The sequence below is a fragment of the Ascaphus truei genome, chromosome 2 (assembly GCF_040206685.1).
Source record: "Ascaphus truei isolate aAscTru1 chromosome 2, aAscTru1.hap1, whole genome shotgun sequence".
In the NCBI taxonomy this organism is placed as follows: domain Eukaryota; kingdom Metazoa; phylum Chordata; class Amphibia; order Anura; family Ascaphidae; genus Ascaphus; species Ascaphus truei.
Window position 1 is genome coordinate 431,664,450 of NC_134484.1, and position 9,635 is coordinate 431,674,084.

General features: G+C 42.0%; 1 pseudogene; it reads left to right on the forward strand.

The window, feature by feature from the left end:
• The first annotated feature begins 1,602 nt into the window (after positions 1-1,602).
• On the forward strand, positions 1,603-1,720 carry LOC142488900 (5S ribosomal RNA; annotated as a pseudogene).
• The last annotated feature ends 7,915 nt before the right edge of the window (positions 1,721-9,635 follow it).

A 9,635-nucleotide genomic window follows, 5' to 3' on the forward strand; every position in this document is an offset into this window, starting at 1 on the left:
AAACACAATGACTTCAGAAAATGAATGACTCTGTGGAGGTGTCTGTCGAAAAGAGTTTGTGTGTGTGTGGGGGAGGGATGAAGGATTAGTTATGCTGCAGTTCAAAGAAATTACATACTGTAGAGTAGAGTACAGTAATTTCAAAAGACAGTTCATCATAATAATTTGATCAATAAACCCCCAAATACAGTACATAAAAAGCAAGTCACTTTATCTCCCTGTGCCTCAGGCACCAAAAACATACAGTAGATTGTGAGCTCCACGGGACAGGGAGGGACCTGTGCCTGCAAAATGTCTCTGGAAAGCGCTATGTACAGTAGAGGCAACGTTTATTCTAACATTTGCTTGTAAACTAGCCGTGTTACATTCTGGGTATGTGCTGGGTATGTGCTGGGTATGTTCTGGGCTAGTTTGAGGCACGTTTAAGGCATTTCTGCATTGACTAACGACCCATAGGATTAACACAGCAGGGATCCCTGGCTGTCCAATTCAGTTTGAATGGGACTGCCAGAGACCCCCGCTGTTAATCTGATAGGCCATTAATCAATGCAGAAATGCTGGGGCTAGTTTAAAGAAAGTTTAAGGCATGTATTCAGAATGTACCTGGGTGTTTTCTGGGTTTTTTGGGGAATTGCCACAGGTTTTTGTTCGAATAAGAGTTGCCTCTACTGTATACTGTAATTAACAGCGCTATACAAAAACATGCTATTATTATTATTATAATATCAAGGTGATGCTCTGTGCAAATCAAATTCGAGAAGGGATTTTCCAAAACGTTGCTGTAAACAAAGCCTCAAAGCTTCCGTCTCAAAGAGAATTACACGCAGGCGCAGTGAGGCTTTGTTCTGTACTGTAGCTCGGCTATGGACGGATTAAGAACACAATGGCAAGATTCAGAAAATTAACGACTCTGTGGAGAGGGGGGGGGGGCTGGGTGACTCATGCACAGTAAGTAGCTAGCTCCCATCTCAAAGAGACTTAGAGTACACGCAGGCGCAGTGAGGCGATTGATGCTCGGCTAGGGACGGATTAAAAACACAATGACTAACGTCAGAAAATGAATGACTCTGTGCAGTTGTCTGTCGAATGACTCTGTGGAGAGGGGTGGTTGGGTGACTCGTGTACAGTACGCAGCTAAGCAGCTAAATAGCTCCCATCTGAACAAGGATTACACGCAGGCGCAGTGATCCTTTGAAGCTCGGCTATGGACGGATTCAAAACACAATGGCAATATTCCAAAAATTAAAGACAGCTGCATGAAGTTCAAAGCTAAAGACATACTTTAATTTCAAAAGGCAGTTCATCATAATAATACACCCCCAAATACAGTACGTAAAAAGCATACAAATCAACCATGTGCAGTCAAACGCACAGGGTCGCAGACAAAAGATTTTGGTTTTTGTAGGCTTGTGGAGAAAATAAAAATAAAAAAATTACAATAAAAAACATTTCTTATTTGTTTTTTTGGTCACTCATTCAAGCAAGCAAGTGGTGGTGGGCGAAGTTACAGGCGCATGCGCAGTAATTTCCTGCTGTCAAGCAGGAATGTGATTGAAAGCAGACATACGTTCAAAGGAATGGTGTGGGAGAGATGTACTGCATTGCACAGAAGATACTACCTTGAAAGCGCCCGATCCCGTCAGATCTCGGAAGCTAAGCAGGGTGAGGCTTGATTAGAACCGGGTTAGGAGACTGCCTGGGAATACCAGGTGCTGTAGGTGTCAGAGAAGCGCCACCAAATTAATAAAGGGGATGGACATTCTAACTTATGAGGAGAGGCTAGCTAAATTAGATTTATTTACATTAGAAAAGAGGCGTCTAAGAGGGGATATGATAACTATATACAAATATATTCGGGGACAATACAATGAGCTTTCAAAACAACTATTCATCCCACGGGCAGGACAAAGGACTCGGGACATCCCTTAAGGTTTTAGGAAAGGAAATTTCACCAGCAACAAAGGAAAGGGTTCTTTACAGTAAGGGCAGTTAAAATGTGGAATTCATTACCCATGGAGACTGTGATGGCAGATACAATAGATTTGTTCAAAAAAAGGTTGGACATCTTTTTAGATGGGAAAGGTATACAGGGATATACCAAATACGTATACATGGGAAGGATGTTGATCCAGGGATTAATCTGACTGCGAATTCTTGGAGTCAGGAAGGAATTAATTTTTCCCCTTAATGGGGTTTTTTGTTAGCCTTCCTCTGGATCAATAAGTAAGTATAGATATAGAATAAAGTATCTGTTGTCTAAATTTAGCATAGGTTGAACTTGATGGACGTACGTCATTTTTCAACCTCATCTACTATGTAACTATGTAACTATGAAATACCCTGCAGTGCAGTTAATTATCCTGAGCGAGGGGAGAGCGCTGTATACTGTATGCAGAAATGTGACACTGTTACAGTACTGTACATGCTTATGCGTTTCAACAATTTTCAAATGAGACATACTGTACAGCAGCACAGCACCGCAAATGCATGTATACTTTAAATATGCAAATTTACAATTACTGCGCGCGCACACACAGACTGTGTACTGACGTAGGTTGAACCGCGAAGGTATTAAACTTCCAAGACAACAGCTCGCAAACGCCCCCCTGAGTTTTTACACGGCATTGCAGTATTGCAGACAGCGAGAATAAAATGCTAATATCACGAGCGCGAAAATAATGCAGTTCACTCCGGGCGAAAACAACACAAAACCGCACATAACCGGGATAATCTGAAAATCGCGGATCTAGCCGATTTAGACTAAAGGCGGTCGCCACTGTATGCGTTGGTTAAATATATTTAGATAATGTTATGAATCATGATTTTTTTTTATTGCTGTTCAATGTATGCTTGCAAACATTGTATTATAAAAATAAATAATACCATACTGTATATAATTTCATTAAAAAAATGCAAGTCAATACTGTAACAGTATCTCTGTATGTTTCATAATGCCAAAATAAATAAAATTGGACTCAGTAATAATATATGCACCTGGATTGAAAACTGGTTAAAGGACAGACAACAGAGGCAGGTTGGGCGAAAGTCGTGAGTGGATTACCTGAGGGATCGGTACTGGGACCCCTGCTTTTTAACTTGTTTATTAATGATCTTGAGGTTGGGATCGAGAGCAAAGTCTCCATCTTTGCTGATGATACTAAATTGTGTAAGGTAATAGAATCAGAGCAGGATGTAATTTCTCTTCAGAAGGACTTGGAGAGACTGGAAACGTGGTCAGGTAAATGGCAGATGAGGTTAATACAGATAAATGTACGGTTATGCATTTGGGATGCAAGAATAAAAAGGTGAATTACAAATTAAATGGGGATAAATTGTGGGAATCCTTGATGGAGAAGGATTTAGGAGTGCTTGTAGACAGCAGGCTTAGCAATAGTGCCCAAAGTCATGCAGTAGCTGCAAAGGTAAACAAGATCATATCTTGCATCAAACGGGCAATGGATGGAAGTGAAGTAAACATAATTATGCCCCTTTACAAAGCATTAGTAAGACTACACCTTGAATATGGAGTACAATTTTGGGCACCAATCCTAAGAAAATACATTATGGATCTAGAGAGAGTGCAGAGAAGAGCCACCAAATTAATAAAAGCTAGCTAAATTATATTTATTTACATTAGAAAAGAGGCGTCTAACAGGGGTTGATAACTATATACAAATATATTCGCGGACAATACAAGGAGCTTTCAAAAGAACTATTCATTCCACCGGCAGTACAAAGGACTCTGGGCTATCCCTTAAGGTTGGAGGAAAGGAGATTTCACCAGCAACAAAGGAAATGGTTCTTTACAGTAAGGACAGTTAAATGTGGAATCATTACCCATGAAGACTGTGATGGCAGATACATCTTTTTAGATAGGAAATGTATACAGGGATATACCAAATAAGTATACATGGGATCCAGGGATTCATTTGATTGCCAATTCTTGGAGTCAGGAATGAATTTATTTTTCCCCTTATGAGATATCATTGGATGATATGACTGGGGTTTTTTGTTTGCCTTCCTCTGGATCAATAAGTAAGTATAGATATAGGATAAAGTATCTGTTGTCTAAATTTAGCATAGGTTGAACTTGATGGACCTACGTCTTTTTTCAACCTCATCTACTATGTAACTATGTAACTATATGTCAGGTGACACCTATGCCAATCACCATTGATGTGTGTTAACAAATAAAACCGCTAAACAGAAAATTATATACGCTGTTTGCAATTTTTTGGGGTATATATTATGAAAACACTGAAAAAATGATTTCTTGCAAATGTAAATATATATAAAAAATATTTAAAATAAACAATGATTTTTAAAAAAAAATAAAAACTGAAAACTGAAATTCTTAATCATAAACTGCAATAGATAGTACATGGTGTTCCTTTTTACTTTTCAGTTAATATGTATTTTAAAAGAAGCATAGATGGGAAGTAAGGTGTCTCCGAAGCTGAAACACTTTAATTTAAGCTCCGGGGACCCCCTGCTCCTGCTACTTACCTCTGTAGTCGAAGCCTGTAGCAGCTCCGCAGGTTTAAATGTCCTGGTCACATGGGTAAATAGTAAGCAACAAGGGATGACATCACGACTTCCTTTTGACCCACAGGACATTTAAAACGCCTTTAGCCAAGCCGGAGCTGTTACCAGCAACCCCTACAGAGGTATGTAGCTTGGGAAGCAGGGTTTCCTCTGCTGAAATTAATCTGGCTCAGTTCCGGAGACCCCATGCTTCAAACTAATTTAACAAAACAACGCAAAACAACCACAAAAATCAAACCAGGAGGGCTGTTTTAAGGGCTTCACATTTTATGCGAAAGAGCATCATCACAGTAAAAATAACAGTCTCCACATTGCTAGCAAGGCATTAGCAGCCTCCAAATCTGAAAAACATCTAGAATACATTTTCAAAAACAACCTAGACCCTACAGTAGGTGCCTTATTATCTACTGCCCTTCTCATAAGTATGAGTTAAACTCTTTGGCCAAAGCGTTATAAGCCTGCAGCCACATCATGGCATGACATCTATGCAGGTCCTAACACTAACAGTGAAAATTCTAATTTGCCTCGGTAATGGAGGGAAAAAGTCTCAATAGACCATTATTCTACAGGTGCGTGAAAACAACTGCTACTTAAAACGTTGGAAGGGTGAGCTATGAAACTGGAGGAGGGGTTACTAACCTCCAAACATCTTTTACCTGTTGACAATTAAGAAGCACACAAAATCCTGCAAGCTTTGAACTCAACACCCACTATATATATATATACTCATACAGCATATGTGTGTGTGTGTGTGTGTGTGTGTGTGTGTGTGTGTGTGTGTGTGTGTGTGTGTGTGTGTGTGTGTGTGTGTGTGTGTGTGTGTGTGTGTGTGTGTGTGTGTCAAAAGGAGTGCTATTTGGTGTAACCATATACAACAAAAAACAAAGACCTTTGCACGTCCTAGGGCTTCGCTTATAGTGCCGGTTACGTCTACAGCTACGGCTACGGATGACGTCTCCCGTCTCTGTAGCCCAAGCGAAAGTTGTAATTTGAGTTTGAGAGATGTCTCTAGCTACAAGGGGAGTGACAGAAGGCAGAGGGGTGGGAACAAGAGCAAGGGGGAAGGTTGAAATGGAGGGGAGTTGTAATTTCTGTTTGTATGCTGAATTTACAGTACTTTTACTTTAAATTACGGGAGAATTTACTATTTTAAAGTTGTTCATATAGTGTGTTTCACTCGACAGACAGACACACACACACACACACACACAGACACAATCAGAGCCACCAACAGAAATCATGGGTCCCAGGACAAATGAAAGGAGCAGCCCCCCCCCCAACCCAAAGCACACCTACAGTACCACAGAAAAACATATTTTAGCATACAACTTTTACTTAACCCCCAATACATAAAAAATACACCCCCAACCCCCCAATACATATAAAAATACACCCCCACCCCCCCAATACATATAAAAATACATCCCCAATAATAAAACGCTGCACCCGGGTCGGCACCGGCGGAAGTCAGTTGGGCTAAGCTTCTGCCTCGCCGGAGTGAGAGGGAGGCCCGGCACACACACAAGCAGCCACTGTGGAACTGAGAGGTGCCTGCAGCGGGGCAGGGCTGGTAGCAACTGCTGTGACCTTCAGCCAGGCACTGACACCGCCAGACCCCGCAATCCCTCCAGCCACTGGGCTGGGGGTATTTTATATATGTATTGGGAGGGAATGGGGTTTATTTGTAGATGTATTTGGGGGAGTGGGGTATATTTGTAGATATATTTGGGGCAGTGGGGTATATTTGTAGATATATTTGGGGGAGTGGGGTATATTTGTAGATGTATTGGGGGAGTGGGGTATATTTGTAGATGTATTGGGGGAGTGGGGTATATTTGTAGATGTATTGGGGGGAGTAGGGTATATTTGTAGATGTATTTGGGGGAGAGGGGTATATTTGTAGATGTATTGGGAGGGAAGGGGGGATTTTTGTAGATGTATTGGGGGGAGTGAGGTATATTTGTAGATGTATTGGGGGGAGTGGGGTATATTTGTAGATGTATTTGGGGGAGAGGGGTATATTTGTAGATGTATTGGGAGGGATGGGGGGATTTTTGTAGATGTATTGGGGGGAGTGGGGTATATTTGTAGATGTATTGGGGGGAGTGGGGTATATTTGTAGATGTATTGGGGGGAGTGGGGTATATTTGTAGATGTACTGGGGGTGAGTGGGGTATATTTGTAGATGTATTGGGGGGTGGGGTTTGCTTTTGTATGTATTGGGGGGTTAAGTAAAAGTTACGCGCTAAAAAAATATTTCCGTGGTAGGTGGGTTGGGGTGGGGGTCTACTCCTTTCATTTGTCCTGGGCCCCATGATTTCTGTTGGTGGCCCTGATCTCACAAACACAATCACAGGTGGCTGGAGGGACTGCGGGGTCTGGCGGTGTCAGTGCCTGGCTGAAGGTCACAGCAGTTGCTGCCAGCCCTGCCCCGCTGCAGGCACCTCTCAGTTCCACAGTGGCTGCTCGTGTGTGTGCCGGGCCTCCCTCTCACGCCGGCGAGGCAGAAGCTTAGCCCAACTGACTTCCGCCGGTGCCGACCCGGCACCGGGTGCAGCGTTTTATTATTGGGGATGTATTTTTATATGTATTGGGGGGGTGGGGGTGTATATTTTTATATGTATTGGGGGGTTGGGGGTGTATTTTTTATGTATTGGGGGTTAAGTAAAAGCTGTATGCTAAAATTTGTTTTTCTGTGCTACTGTAGGTGCGCTTCTGCTTCTTTCATTTGTCCTGGGCCCCACGATTTCTCTTGGTGGCCCTGATCTCACAAACACAATCACACTCACACACACACACAATCACACTCTCACACACACACACATACACACAATATCTCCCACACACACAATATCTCCCACACACAAACAATCCCACACACACACAATCACACATACAATATCTCCCACACACACAATATCTCCCCCACACACAATATCTCCCACACACACAATATCTCCCCCCCCCAAACACACACACACAATCCCCCCCACACACAATCCCACAAACAATCTCACACACAATCCCACACACACAATCCCCCCCCCACACACACAATCAAATCACACACACACAATCACTCAATCACTCAATCAATCACAAACATACACAATCCCCCCACACACACACAATCCCCCCACACACACAATCACACACACACTCCCACAATCACAATCCCACACAGAATCCCCCCTCCAACACACACACACACATTCACACAATCCCACACAATCAATTACACACACTCACAATCCCACACAAATACACACACACAACCCCCCCCACACACACAATCACTCACAATCACTCATTCACAAACACACAATCACACAATACACACACACACACACACACACACAATACACACACACACACACACGCACACACACACACACACACACACACACACACACACACACACACACACACACACACACACACACACACACACACACACACACACACACACACACACAATCCCACACACACCCTCTCCCTGCACTCACACACAGACACATTTCCCCTTTCTCTGCATCAGATCAGAAGCTATCTGATTGGTTACAGCCTGTCACATGAGGAGACCGTCTCTGCAAAAATCAAATTCTACTGACTACAGAGATTCATGTCTCTTCGTCGCTCCGTTGCCCCTACTATAAGCGCATGCTACAGATTCAATGCATTTGTTTTGGAGCGACGTCACGTTGCTGTCGCCGGCACTATAAGTGTAGCCTAATATTAATATGACCATAATATTGCTAAAATCTGCTTTTTGCTCTGTCAATCTACTGATAAAACTCTAATGCGTGCCCTTATCCTTTCTGGTCTGGATTATTGTAATATACTGCTAACAGGCCTCCCTGCTTCAGAACTTTCTTCTATGCAATCATGCCACAATTCTGCATCTATCTATAATAATTTCACATTCCTCCAAAACAGTCTCTGTTTATTTCCTCTTTAAATCCCTCTCCTGGATTCCCATCAATTTTCAGATCACCTACAACTTTCCCCTCCTTAGCTTAAGGCTCTCCACTTCTTCGTACATACAGACCAGTATCAGCGTTGATCTCTCTTTATGCCATAGCTTGTCTCCTGCTCTACCCATAACTGTCGCCTCTTCACTTTTTCAATGCTACTGCTCTCTCCTTATACCTTTCTTACTCACTGTCACTTTCCTGTGGAACTCCATCAAACTCAGTATATACCATGCACCCTCTCTCCCCACCTTTAAGTCATACCTTAAATGAAGTATTTCAATAGCCCAGACTAATTGCTACTGGCCCAAACATACTGTCTCTCCTACCAATCATTGTGGGCAAACACTGCAATCTACTGCACTTATTCCCTCATCTCCCTGTCTCTGTAAATCTCTCAACATACCATTTAGATTATAAGATCTCCGGGGCAGTTATTTTCCGACTTAAGTTATTATCTGACTTTGTTTGTTGCACTTGCTGTATTATAATTTCCTGTACTGTACCATCTTTTGTAAAGCGCTGACTACATTATGAGCAATACATAAAAACAGATACACATACATGGCTGATGTTTACCTAAAGCTAGAGTTACTCCTATCTATACTCTGAAATTTGGGTTGAGAGATTGAGAGCGAGAGAAAGAGAGATGTGGAGAGACACGTGCACAACAATGAAAACACATCTCTCTCCAGTTTTCTCCAGCTAAATCCATATTACAGGCCCTGATTGAAGAAACACCACCTTTAGGTATGACCTAAATAATTTCAGATTGCATCCCTGCATTAAATATAACTGTAGATTTTGTATGTGTTGCCATGGAGAATGCCTCTTTGCATGCTATTAGCACTAACGGCTGTTATACAGTAGTTAATGCAATACCCTTTTGGGATGAAAACAGTAATTAACACTAAGTTTGTAAGCTTTAAAGATATACATTAGCATTTAAGAAGGTGTAAAGTTATCTTAACGCCTCAATAAGTCAATAATAGATCTCTGTTGTTCTGGACCAGGGAAGCTTAATTTAATTAAATAAAAAAACATATTTGTAACTCTTCTGTCAAGAGTGCTGACAGGATTGCATTGTTTGGTGCAGTGGTGATGTATCTAGGGCCTGCA